The following is a 14,952-nucleotide window of genomic DNA, read 5'->3' on the forward strand; positions in this document are numbered from 1 at the left end:
ACAAACATCACACACCAGATCAACCACAAGCATTACATAAACACACACACAGCCACACACACACACACACACACACACATACACACACACACACACACACACACACACACACACACACTTATACATGAAAAAGAAATGGAAAAAATACCACTGTAAAGTAAAGAAAAAAAGTGTATACACATCTGCACCCATTCTCACACCCACACAGATTCTTGTAAGGAAACTCCATTGCTGCTGTCCATCTTTCAGCTGTAATGCTAGCCACAGACACCGGGGTGGGTAAAGCCCCTGTAACTGTACTACTTTACTACAGCTGTGATTGGGTATGTCTTGGGCCATGACAGTCTATACTACTACAGCAGACAATAATCTTTTTTTCTGACAAATTTAATTTTGATCCAAAGTCATGCTTATGTATCTTGAATTGTACATTATTTTGATGTTTGGTGTAACTAAGTACATTTACTCAAGTACTGTAGGCCTACTTAAGTACAATTTTGAGGTATTGACGCTTAGAGTACTTGACTGATACTTGTGATACTTTCTGCTTTTACTCCACTACATTTTAGAGGGAAATATTTTATATTATATTTTACCATCATTACTTACAAAATGAAACCATCATTACTTACAGGTTAGTATTTTAATGTGACCGTTACAATATGCATCAATAATTTAACACCCTGAAAGGGACCACTCTTCAGAATGAGTACTTTTGCTTTTGATATAATTAAGTACGTTTTGCTGCTGAGTTACTTTTAACAAATGTTAAAATTGGCAGCCATTCCAGACGCTGAAGGTATTGCAAGTGGGCGGTGAAGGTATTGCAAGTGGGCCGCCAAATAATTTCCAAAACATTACAATCTTTGTGTGTTTTTTTTAATAATTATTATGTTTAAGAATGCATTCTTCCATTGTTCGATGATACCATTATTTCATTTGTAATCAATTATTCATTAATTAACCTATTGCAGACAGCCACTTAGTTTCTGATTTCTGTGGAGTGCTGATGGACAGCTCCTTTTATCGTTAACAGATTATTTGGCCTCTGTATTGTTTATGGTCGGATGTGGGCTGCGAACATTTTTGAGATTTTCAAGTGGGCCATGAGTTGGTAAAGGTTGGGAACCGCTGCATTATTGCTACTTTTATTGAAGTATTTGGGTACTTTTCCCGCCATTGAATACCAATGTAGTAGGATTGCATTAGGCCAGTGTTACCCAAAGTATGGATCGGGACCCAATTTGGGTCGCGGACCCGTGAGGGGTGGGTCGCCAACTGGTCGTCATGGCAACTGATTATATGTTTTTTGTGAGTTTGGGTCCAGGGGAGACACAAAATGTATCTTTTGGGTCCCAAGAGGAAAAAGTTGGGGAACCCCTGCATTAGGCTATATACAGAGTTCCATGTTTGTAATTACATTGAACTGTTTTGAAAGTTTGTTTGAATAATCCATTTTGCATTCCTTTTCCTTTGCGCATAAGAAAATACCCCTCGATTATGTAATCAAAACAACAAACTATGATGAACCTGGTCAACATTGTCTTACTTTGGTACTGTAGCAGCGCTATCCATTGTGTTAGCAAGATGAATAACGGCAAGTTGATCCTGGATTCCAGGGCAATGAGGCAACAAATTAAAACAGGCATTAGCGGTGAATCGGAGCTCTCTTACAGAGTAACAAGACACATGACTGACAGAAACCTTATGCAAACCCCCCACAATTGTCCCTTTCATTGGTCCCAGCAGTCAGACCGCTGCCTCCCAAAACCACCATCATTACTATGAAGCTTTGCTGTGACTCAGCCACAGGACACTCTCTGCTTATTCAAGGAAAGAGAGGACAGAGGTGAGGGTAGATGAGTAGGTGGGTGGTACTCTCATGTGAGCCAGCTAACATCATTACATAAGAGGAGTGAAAAAGACAGTGACACTTGAAGGGAGATATTGTTTGGAAGCCTTCAAAAATCCTGTGCGTGTTTGCTTATTCGCATCCCAGAGGTCATGTGTCCTCTGAGTTCTATTACGCACTTAACGGAATCAGAGCTTGCCTGATCCCTCTGGTATGTCCGTGTGTTTACAACCGGGCCTACGTGACCGCAACCCCCGAGCCAAAGTACAGTAGTGAGTCTCATCAGGCTGGATGGCTGCCTTGTGGTCCTGTACCTCTGTCAGTAGATTACCTGCTTACATGCGATGGCATGTGAGTGAGTTCACCACAGAGAGGGCACGAAAGCCAGTCGTGTGCACCGCGCCGACGATGCCCAACATAAATGGCCAGAGGGGCCAAATAACACAGCAGGAACCATGTATATCCTGGGGCGCTCAGGTGCAGGAGCTGGATTCCCACAGTGCTGTCCCAGGACAGGTCTGTGGGTAGACTCAGGCTTGCTGTTTATTCAGCTCGCTCCAACAGAACAGCAACCAGCACAGGTAAAAAGGTTAAAACGTTGTATGTTTTTCAGTAAGTATAAAGGCTATATGAAATCCAAAAAGAGATAAACACTATTTAGTTTGTGGACATCACAGTGACAAGGTGCTCATTGGAAAATTGAGTATGCACAGGATTATCCAGAAAGAAACAAAATCCAAGGCACACTCCCATACGTCCAAAAATGTTGCAATGCATTTTTGTTGGTCCGGATGTTTTATCTGTCTTTCTAGATAATCCTACAGCAGTGATTCCCGATATGTGGTCCGGGGACCACTGGTGGTCCACGAGGCTCCACCTGGTGGTACCCAAGAGCCTTTCTGACTGCCATCAGCCTATCAGCAAATGCTGTTGTGTTGTTGATGTTTATCTGTTTATGTGTTGATTATTTGTGGTCTGACTCACAACAGTAGCCTATTAGTATTTTGCCTTTCTGATGCTTATTGTATGGTTAAATCAGTGATTTTGTTTTATGGAGGAAAAATGTTGGTAGCCACAGTGGGAAGTGGTACTTGGGAAATGTGGTTTGGTGCATGTGGTACTTGGTCTGACAAGTTTGGGAACCTCTGTCCTACAGCAAGGGAAATGGGAGTTTACGGAAGTTCTACCAAGAGACGGAACTAGTTACGTCATCACATTCAATTATCCAATAACAGCCTGCCATTCGTCCAAGCGGTCTGGTTAAAAGGAGTGCCCCTCCTACCTGTCTATTGCTCTTGTCTCCTATGCATTGCAGCATCAACCCACCACCTCCCCGGCTTCCACCCCAGTACCACCAGGTGAAGGCTCCTTTCCTAGAAGGGGAGGGTTCCGACGCCCCTGCCAATCCATGGCAGGTCCGCCGTCACGTGGCTGATCATCCGTCACGTGGCCGATTCCCGGTCACGTGGCTGATCCCCCTTTTGGCCAAGGAGCTCTCCGCCAAAGACAATCTTACATTCAATAAATCTTGTTAAATCTTACATTCAATAAACATGTTAAATCTTGGTTGGTGTTGTGTGTAGTCTCTTAAGGTAGAATTGGTATTGCCACTGTTGGGCAGAAACTTTGTATCTCCAAAATATCAACCTTGTTTATTAGATGGATAGACAATGCATTTCTGAATTTATCCAATGAGTTTTGAAAAGGTTTTTCTGAGGTCTGAGAATTTTCTTCGGCCATAGAGCAACATGTAATCCTTCAATTGAAATGAAAACACGAAAATCAACAAAATTGGACATATGAGTTTTTCCACCCAAAAGTGACGATACATGCCTGGAAATGGAGGGAGTGGTGGCGGGTGGTGTATCTGCAACCCCCAAACCCCACCCCCACCTCCAGCCTCCCCCAATCCCTAGAGCTGACACATTTCATGGCTGCCATAAAGAGGAGACACTGCCCTCAATTTCCTATGAAAGAGGCCTAAACAGGGTACAGGCAACAAAGGATACTTTCTTCTCCACCTCTTTCACTTAGGAAAATGTGATTATTATTAGGAGACTCCAGCGCTTTTATATTTCTTGAAAATATTTATGCAGAAGGAGTAGAAAAGAGTGGGTTAAGGAGAGAGAGAGAGAGAGAGAGAGAACATGGTCTAAACTGGTTGCATAGCCTTGAGAGTCGAGCTGTGATTTATGGGGTGTCGAAAGAAAGATTAACAACCTATTTTTTTCTATTTATCTTTTTCTTCTTGCTTGTGTTGTCTCAGAACGTCTTACATGAAGGATTTAGGGTGTGTGTGTTGTCGGGGATTTTGACGCTACAAGCAAGGTGCCAAGTTAGGCTAAAGCAACTGCAGTCAGGCTGTCTGCAGCAGTCGACGTGAAATTAGAATTCAGTTGATGAAGCAACGCTGAATGATGCAGGAAAGTTAGCTGGGTGGTTATTTGTCAATACTGCAGGCCTTGTCTTGTCTGTGTTCAGACACCACGCCGTATATCTCTCATCACATGACCGAGTCATGTGATGAGAGAGACTGTGCCTGAGGGGGGAGAGGAGAGCCTCTCTGTGGGTCTGAAATGATTGTTTTGCTCCTCTGAAGTTTGTATTTGTCTATCAAGAGGCATGGTGGAGGCGGGGGGTGGTGGGGTGGGGGGGATGGGGGCAGCCCTAAAATCTGACAAATTGCTGAAAATTGCCTTCACGCAGTCATTCCTGTTTGGACACACTTGGCACATCTGGTTGTGATCTGGCAACAAAAAGAGCCAGGGCTCTCAGACTGGTGCCACATTATGACCCCCCTCCTTCTTCTTCTGCTCCTCCTTTCTGGCTTGGTGTGCAAACATATTGAGGTTCATCCCTCTATCTCTCTCTCTCTCTCTGTGTCTCTCTCTCGCTCTCTCTCTCTCTGTGGGGGGCTTTGAGCTGATGGGGCTTTGTAGTGATGTTTGGCAGATGTCCCACTGGAGCATTCCTGAGCTCGTCTCTGACTTTAGGAGTAACGGTGGTTGTTTGTAATTGAGGCGTCCGCAAAGATGAACGCAGCACTGTGACAGTGCAAGCAGCACACATGTTCAAAGGGAAAGCTGCTCACAATCTGGCAACTTTAGACAGAGGCAATAAAAAGATGGTGGAGATATATACTCTCTGTGTTTGGCACGATACAGCACACGGGCCCACGCACACACACACACACACACACACACACACACACACACACGCACACACACACACACCGACACACATAAATGATAAGCACTTCAAAAGTGGATCATCACAGTTTAGAACGATCTCTTTGCTGGTATGTGTCTCTGATCGCAGTGTGTGGTATACTGTAGCAGCAGCAGCAGACAGTCTTATAAACCTTCACCTCATTGTTTTAGTGCTAGGTTTCACGAATCTCCATGCTCTGTCTGGACAACATTTTTTTAGCAGGCATCATAGCTGATATGTTTTCCATGTTACGACTACTAATGTTCTAATGTTGTCTGCACTGACGAAAACAAGAAGTAAACTACTCCAACGACTCAAAATGCTCTGAAACCAGATGTCAAGCATATTGTAAGAGAAACAATTAGACCATGGCCGACATATTTTCGTTTTCTGTTTCACATTATGTAGCTAACGCGTTAAACACATCTAAGTGCCAAAAATACATTTGGCTGAGCTGCTTATTATGTTATCAGGTTTTTGTTTTTACCTTCTCATCTCTGAAAATATGCAATTTGTATCACGAGAGATGCATAGCCTACATGTAGCGTATGTGGCAAATAAAAAATGCATTTTATTGAGAAGTAGAGGAGAGGTCATGGGTAAATACTTGGTACTGTCAAACGTGCAGCTGAGCAGAGTTGGGAGAGAAAAAGTGAGTGCACAGCTGCAGACTCGGAGGCCTCAGCTTCTCAAATTGCTCCTGCCTCAGTTTCCTGCCCTCCTCACCGACTGGGCCAAACCAGGCCCTTATTAGGCCCACCCCCACCTTAATAATCCATGATGTCACCTCAACATCACTTTTTTGTTTTTCTTCCATTTTTTTCTTCGCCCTCGCCGCCGCCGCCGCCGCCATTGTTTGTTAAACATGAACAGGTGTGGGAGCGGAGGAGGAGACGCAGCCAATCCATTTGGCCGGTCTCTTCTGTTCCCGTCCGTCCGTCTATCTGTCCATCCGCTGCTATCACCACATCTGCTTCAGTTTTGACTTCCCCCGGCTTGTTTGTCCATCTGTATTTGTGTTTCTTCCCCCCTCTCTTTCCTCCGTCCCCCTTCGGTGGAGAGAGGCCGAGGAATGATCAGTCAGGCTTTGATGCCGCTGGCCCCTGCCCTGGCTTTCCACAGCACATGAGCCCAGGCAATTACGGCAGCGCTCCTAGCCGACTGCTATTACTCTGTAATGCTCCCGTCTGGATCAGGAGGAAGAGGAGGAGAGGAGGAGGAGGAGGAGGAGGAGGAGAGGGTTTTGGCAGAGCTGCAAAAGCACAATTGCACATAATCTCGGCACTCACAGATTGTAAGCATGTGTTATTATGATACAGCCTGTCAGAGGTTTTGGAGGTGGGGATGCTGTGAAGTATAAGAAGAGGAGAGCGAAACACCCACCGAGGGATTCAACCTTTTGTTATTCGCATGGCTACGTAGCCGCTGACAAATGGGCCACATTCTGATCTGCGTCCACACGCGCTATTCATTTATGCACACACTGCATTATCGTACATCTTTTGCCATCGGGATGTGTATTTGATGTGATAGCTCTGCAAAATATATACGCCCTACTTCATATTGCAATAGAGAAAGACTATGATAGAGCGTTTTGAAGTATTCAAAGAGACTTTAGACGTCCGTGAAACTCCTAGCCTGGAACTTTTCCATCACTGTGATTGGCAGCTGCTCTCACTCAACCACTCTTCCTTGAGTGAAAAAAGAAAGAGCACAGAACATATGGGAGTCTGGATGCTGCTGCACACATGTGGCAGACAGGAAGGACCTGGGTACGGGGGGGAGGGGGAGGGCAGGAAAGATGATGGCCCCATATCCCCAGCAATCATTAGACAAGACCCCAGAAGAAGTCAGGAATCACCAGCCCATATGATCTATACTTCCCGTCTTCCCGGAATATGGAACGGTGCTTTTTTTTCAGAAACACACAGCATGGGTGGAAACAGTGAGTCTACAGCTGGTGAAAACCTGCCATTCAACGTACATAATGGCCTGTCTGTTCACTGTCCATTACAAATAAAGTGAATGTGGACCATCTCTTTGGTTAGGGACAATTATGCTCGGCATTGACAAAGTAACGCCGTCTGCCAAGAATAACGCACGGGGAGACAGAAATGGCAAAGCAAAAACAAATCCTGGAAGACCAAATGCCATATTAAAATACCACTTTGCGGAAGGTAAAAAACGTTTACCTTGAATATATATCATTCAATGCCGGATAGTTTGAAGGGAATATCATTAGTTTATGCTGCAGATATAAAAAGAACAGATCTGCCTGTATAGCCAAGAGTTTCCAGAAAACTGTAATAACTTCTAAACTACCTACGGATGGATGATAACCTTGGCACATCATCTCACTCAAACTTTCAGACTATAAACTGTGATCTCTTTCTGCTTCCAGTGCCAAGTATGAGTTGCAGCTATAGGGGTTGGCAGTGGCTGAGCTGTTTACTTGAAAGGAGTGTTCAGTATCACATTGCACCATCAGCAAAGTGTTTTCTTCTTTCAGTAAAGGTTACTAGTGCGAGTGTCACTGTGTTGTCAGTTTATATTGAATATTGTCTTTATTCGCTATGAATTTGTTTTTATTTCTAACATTCTGACTATGAGATTAACATGGCTAATCCTTGATATAAAAAATTTTGATTCAGGAAGTTAGCTTCGTCCTGTGATTTTCGGATATAGGCTGCCACCCTGCTCCATCCCAGCATGACCTCCAATTCCCACCGAGAGAAGTGTCACCAGGAATACTGTGGTCCTCTCACCACCTCACCAGCAGCCTCTCCTTTAATTTACCCACAATACACCCCGACAGATTAAATTACCCAGAATACACCCTGACAGATTGGGGATGTATCCGAGTTGTAGAATCCCCTGTTGAAAGAGCTCGGCCTTTACACCCAAGGCCGTCAACCTCTTTGTCTTTGCGGCGGGCCAGCAGCCTCTGATGCGCGAGCCAATTTGGCACCATATGGGGTGATGATGACATGGGAAGCGGGGTATGGGCATCATGGTGTGGGGCAAAGAAGAACCACTCCATTTGTTTACTATCGTCAAAAAGTGGCCGGAAAGTAGAGAATACAAAACCGCCGTCCTCGGAAATTCCAACATTCACATAGGGTAAATCTCACTAAATCGTATATATGATGTGCTGCTCTGCGGTAGGGGCTAAAATTGCATGGCCAATGGCTTAATCCCATAAAATTTTCCAAATCAATTCCAAAACAGCACACACACATGAAACAATAGATATGCTGTTCTTAAGACTGGAGCTCACCCACCACCACCCCCACCCGGCACTCCTCTATCCCGCTCCGCCTCACACCTGCTGTGTGCAGTGAGAGCAGGGAACAACTGGAGGCCTGCACAGTGTGTGTGTGTGTGTGTGTGTGTGTGTGTGTGTGTGTGTGTGTGTGGTGGGGAGGGGGGGGGGGGTGTCCATCTATGTGTGCGTTTGTTTATGGAAGAGCACACAAGCGAGCTCCCGTACGAACGCATGTGTTTTGTTGTGTACGTGTGCAGGGACGTATAAGAATGCGTCTGCGCTTGTGACACAAGGCACGGCCTCCGCTCGATTTAACCCTCTGCCGAATGCCACCGTGTCGCCAGCGCGGCTTTGTGTGGGCCACATACCTCCACTGAAGAAGAGATGGAAAAAGTCTGTGGAGCAGTAAGGCCACGGAGATTACATGGCTCCTCGTCGGCTCTGGCCTCAATAATGCCTCAAATCCAACGGGTGCCATGCTGCTGCAATTTGGAGCCTTCGTCTTTAGAGAGAGAGAGAGAGAGAGAGAGAAAAAAAAGTGATCCATGTATCTCCATTCCATCTCACTATCATTGGTCACTAAAACGACTCTCTTGATGGGGCTGTTTATGAGCATCTGTGTGCCTGAGAGAGAGAGAGAGGGCTGGTGTGTTGGAGTGTGTACGTGTGTGTGTGTGCATGCCTGTGTGTGTTTGTGTGTGTGAAAGAGAAAAGAGGCATGAGAGAGGGGATTACATGTAGAAATAGCAATGGATCAACTGAAACACAACATTGGCTTGATTTTTTAATTGCCTCTCCATTGGAATGAATGGCCGACGCAGCTGTCTGTGTGAACAGCTGCCTGCCCAAAAAGAATGGACAGAGCAGCAGACTCTGGGAGGGAGGAGAGAACAATGCGGATGAATCATACTGTATGCGGCCTATGAGGTCTTTTGCAATTTCACAAGTTTGAAAAATGCGTGCAGGATTAAGCAGCAGTTTTATTGGAAAATCACATCTGCTCCAAAGACCATTTCACAGGAAGCCTGCGAATATGCATTTTCCATGCTGTCTGGGGCAATGCAGATGCGGGATGATGTATCATTGCAGAAAGGAAACAAAAGTAGCCGATCGTTTGTCTCTTTCATATCTCGCAAACTTTGTTATTGTGGAATTTCCAGGTTTACTATTCGCAGATTTACAACTGTGGAACTTGCAGGGGGTCTGAGAGATTTGCTAGAGTAGTCTGTGTGGATTTCCTGCAGAATGTTTGTCTGACTTGAACTAAGGCCTGTTGTTTCTCTCTCTCTCTCTCTCTCTCTCTCTCTATCTCTCTCTCACTCTCTCTCTCTCTGCCTGAGGCCTTGTGGCTGGCTGCTCCACCTATATATCTATAAATCACCAGGAACGCAAGTTGATCCTGGAGCGAGCGCGCTGAGACAGTCTGGCAAGGTTCATCACATTCACATCTCCAGCCTGTTTGAAACAGTCAACTCATAACCAAACACATTTGATGGGGCATGATCACTCTTGTTTGCGAGTGCTGTTCATATCATACTTTAACCGTGAGTCTGCACCACATGAAAGAAGTGGATGAAGGTAAAGATCCCTTCTGACTGTTTTTGGTGATTGGTACCAAGTATAAACAGCGCTGTCTGGGGGGGATTTGAACAACAAAAATCAAACTAAAGAATGCAATAAAGAATTGATGTAAGAGAGAGAGAGAGAGGGGATATAGGATGAGGATAGACTGTAACAGACAGAAGTCTCATTCACTTTACACAGCGCTACATGTGCTCAGCTAACAATGGGCCCAATGGTCGTCTACTACACCCCTGTAGCTTTCTGTCCGTCTGTTAGACGCACTTTTGGAGAATATGGACCCTGTCCAACTGTGACACATGGTGCCAAGCCAATGAATATCTATGACTGTGTGTGTGTGTGTGTGTGTGTGTGTGTGTGTGTGTGTGTGTGTATGTGTGTGTGCATGTGAATGTGCTTCACATTTTTTTCCATTCTATTCTCTAGTCTTTTTTCCCCCTCTCCTCACAAATGCCCTACCCAGATATGTAGGAATTAGGCCACATCGCTCACACTACAAACCTACTCTAATCAAAGTGCCGATTCTTGAAACAGACAGCTGTTGTCATGTGCCTTAATTCCAATGGCTATCTGTCCCTGTGTAGCTGCCCAAGTACTTAGTTGGCCAGCTGAGGTTGTAGGGGAACGAGGGTTAACTTTGTCCGCCTATTTTGAACTCCTATTTGAGCCGTGGTCCATTTCACCATACGGCATATATCACAAACACATAGATCTAAGGTAAGTTTCTTTTTTTTTTTCTCCTCTCTGGCAACAACCTGACATGCCTACATGTCTGATGATGCTATTCAGGATTTCACTAAAGTTGTCCATAGAAAAGTGAATGTTGTTTTCATTTGGTAAAAAAAAAAAAAAAAAATCGAAAATCGCCATTCTTGTGTTAAGGTCGGCATTAAGGAGTTGGGAGTCTTTTGGAGTGTCAATATGAGTCATAACAAACATAAAGCATGTCATTTTCAATCTGGGATCTTGTTAAAAATGTGTTGTAGAGGATGTCGTGCATGGTCCCATATAACCACAGCTGAAAGGTTTGCCGTTTTCTATAGGGTGAATGTAAATGTAAGAAACATCTGTTGAAAAGTGAAGGGGGAAAACAGAAAAAAACCATATCCATTTCCCAACGCTTAGCACGGACATTTCCCCACCTAGCAGATCTGTGCTCAAAGCATTGCAGTCAGTTAATCAGACCTGATTGGTAGATGTGTACATATTATAACGTATGATCTTCCCATGTTCATGCAGTTCTGACTTCCTTAAACCTATCCGTGCAGGAAGAACATTCTTTGCATGCCTTCTGGAGTAAAGTTTGGTTGATCAGAATGGCTAAATTTACATCCTGGCCTCATGAGTTATTGTCTATCCATCTATTCCTGGTTGAGGGCCGTTGTCTGGGTGGGCCAGGGCAGGAACACTACCAACTCTCCACAATAAAATTAAGCCTGGATCCTTCAAGTACAAAGGGCAAAATATTTAATGCATACAGATTTAATGCATACCATCGAAACCTAAAGCAGATTTGAAAATGTACTTAATTTAGCTGAAAAGCTCAAACCCGAGCAACACATTAATTCCACGACCCCTAGAATGCCATAGCTTAATGTTAACTGTTCAAATCTATGCAAATGAGAAAAGGAAAGAAAAAAATCGTTTCCCTAATGTCTTAACCACTAATGTTTGCTTAACGTTTACCCATCTGTGGATAGGTCCCGGTCCTGGATCAGTATCGCTGCACTCGGTCAGAGGTTTACAGTTTCGGCACGGGAAGCCAGAGAAAAAGTGAGGTGTAAAAAGAAAGCAGTGAAGATTCCTCAGGTTGTGGGTGACAGCATGGGGCACAGGGAGCATCAGGTTTGACTTTATGTGCTTGACGGGGAACTCGCCCACTAACACAGTTGGATGAACATGCAAAACTGAGAGAGAGGGAGAGAGAGAGAGAGCATACAGTTACATGTCTTATCTCTGTCGTAACGTGATCGAAATTGATTTAGAATTTGACATTCAGCAGTTGGATAGCTGTGTTTAAAGAACTTTTTCTTGGGCAGTCCTTGATTAACAATGTAACATAGTATATTTTCTTAATAATAATACAAACATGCCTTCACCTCTACAGTTAAAACCCTGAAGCATTACAAGCTCGTCATGAGAGTTTTGTACTTATTGAGAATTAATTAGCGAGCCCCTTTCCGGGGAATTATCTTTTCAATTCCGAGTGGAAAGAGTTGTCAGAAGTCATTACAAAGCAATTTGTTGGGCCGCTTGTGAAATGCACCCTGGCTCAGGTGTCAAGAAAAAAGACAGGAAACGAAGGCAGGCATGTTCAAACAAAGTTAGACATCGGGAATAAGAACGAGGCAAACGAAGCCATACATTTTGTCACTTGGGCTCTAGATGTTGAAAATCTTGCACAAAGTCAGAAAAGGCAGGACCAAAAAAAAACAAAAAACGGTTTGTTTTCTGCTGAGGTGATAGTTTCAAGATTGGGGAGAGCTTTAACCCTCAACACACACATAGGTAGTGCTGGGGTCGGGGGTCAAATGGCCCTGAACTCTCTCCCTTTAGGCGGAGGGGATCAGAGGTCCCTCTGTGTGTTGCTCTCCCATTTATTTTGCCCATCATCCCTCATCAGGCCGGGCTGACCCGCTGACCCCGGAGCTAGGGTTACCTGTCAGTCGACTGTCTATTCACGAGCACAGGGCTTGACGCTGTGTCAACAACATTTACTCTGTGAAGAGGAGAGGGAGAAGAGAGGCAGTTAGGACCTACGTTGTGAAGTTTGATGCAATGACGAGGCAAGCGAGAATAAGTTCAGTAGATTCAACGTGTTTTCAGGTGAATTCGCAAAAAATCTGCCTTTTACGTTCCTCCTTGAAACCAGGCCTCAGCGGTGCAGGGCCCAGACTAGCGCGCTCTCTAAACAGATGATACACTTGTGTGATAATTCCTGTTTACTCAGAGACAAAGATCCAAAGGAGCATAGTAAACAGATGCCTGCATGGCTGCCTACCGAGGGGGTGCCTAGGAAAACACTCGGCAAGCCCCCCCTCTGTGTGCTGTCAGGTATCAATCAGGGCCCCGTAAGTGGGATCCTTGAGTGGAGATGCTATCAGCGCCACCCCGTATACACTCACACCAGAGTTTCCCTTATCTCTGCTGAGATAACATGCCCCCCACCCCCACCCCTCACACAGCGAGAGGCCTGAACCAGGCACGCTTTCTGCATGTCTCTCTCTCTCTCTCTCTCTCTCTGTATCAGCTGTGTTTCTGGCCTCTTCACTTGAGACGGGGGCCGTTAGAAAAAAGAGGGGGGGAAAGAGTCAATTTGCCTTGGTTCCTGTTTAAAATTCAATAAGTCTATCTCTTATATTACAACTGCGTGGTGCTGGCGGGGGCTACAGAGGGCGCGTGCTCCTTCTGATCTCAATCTCTGATGTTATCGGGCTTTGGGAGCAACATGATACACCTCTCAGTTGACAAATCTAGATGAGCATGAAATTAAATAGAAATCAGAAGCACGAAACGTCGCAGATTTCTTACAACTGCACTTTTATTATGTCATCAATATTTCTGGGAAAAACTTTCTAAATGATACGTTTGATTATACAAACTAAATTGCTTAAGTTTGATGGTTTCCACGTTGAGACAATGAGAACAGTTGATTCGGCTGCTTTGTATTTGCAAGTTAACAGCTGCAGTGCAAATGTTTGACAGACGATTACATAATTTATCCGTAATTAGATTAGATTTGAATGCAAAGTTGCCTTTCAAGTTTTATTGCCGTGAATAATAGAGATGCATGAAATAATGTGTTACCTCAGCAGTTTCTATAAATGTGTACTGTATTATCTAGCGTGTGACATCAGTGTAGCTTTGCATTGTTTGAAAGGATTGAGATGAGGAGATGGTCCTGGACTGGCCCAGTTTTGGGGTTTTTCTCCAGACCACAGCACGATGTGCCTAATAACAAAAACAAGCATCCCGGTGTGGAGCTGGTCCCGCAGTGTGAGGACCTTAATGAGGACCATGTGGAGCTGCCCAGACACACAGGCAGAGGAAACCCAATACCTCACTCCCTCTTTTTCTCCCCCTTCCTCCTTCTTCCCAGCCCTCTCTCTCTCTCTCTCTTTCTCACTCTCTCTCACTTTTTCTCACTCTCTGCTTTTCTTTCTCCTTCAGCACGCTCCAAGCCAATCTCTGGCCTAGCCAGAAAACTCTCGTCTCTGTCTAATTATAAATATACACATATAGGAGTTTTATCTATTATTTTTCAGAAGCCTTTCAAATCTGTTATTTCCTGTTTTCTTCACTCTTCAATCGAAACATCGTCTCATCTATTTTTACATTTCTGTAGAAAATAACCCAATTATATATTCAATCTCTCAGATCTGTCTAGATCTGTTTTTCATGTTCGTTTCCAAAGTTCTCTTTTACATCTATGTCTCCTAAGGTTCTTACAGACCGACTCTCCGTCAGTTAAAGTCTGCTTGGAGGCAGACAGACTCTTTTTGCCCCTATTGTATCAGAACAAGTGACCCAGTGTCAGGAGTTAAAAATGCACTGGCCTCAGTCTCATGTTTTTACCCGATACATCCTCGTCCACCCCCCCACTCTGTCCGGCTTGTTCTCGAGGTGGAATATGCATATTTGCTGGGTCATGCAATGCAATATGCTCATAAGGAAAGACCAGAAGAAAGAGGTCTTTCTCCGCCCATCAAGCTTGACGGACCAGGGAGGTTCTTTCATGTGAAGAATTCATCCCAACCGTCCACCTGGATCAATTAACTGTTTGCTTCACTGGGTTGTGTTTGAATGATGCCAAAGTCCCATCGGTTCCTCAGTGAGGAGCCTCAGCTCATTTGGTCATATAGACAATTGACTATTGAGAGTAGTATGATTCACGCCACAACTTTGATTTTGTTGTCTCCAAATTACATGTAGCACACATTTGCCTCACATGCTTCAGCTTGAGAATTCATCTTGCACACTACAGATGCATCTTTTGCCACTATTGAGTTGATTCTATAGACCCTTTGCATGGCATCCATTTTGT

The sequence above is a fragment of the Poromitra crassiceps genome (assembly GCF_964638095.1).
Source record: "Poromitra crassiceps genome assembly, chromosome: 12".
Taxonomy (NCBI): Eukaryota; Metazoa; Chordata; class Actinopteri; order Beryciformes; family Melamphaidae; genus Poromitra; species Poromitra crassiceps.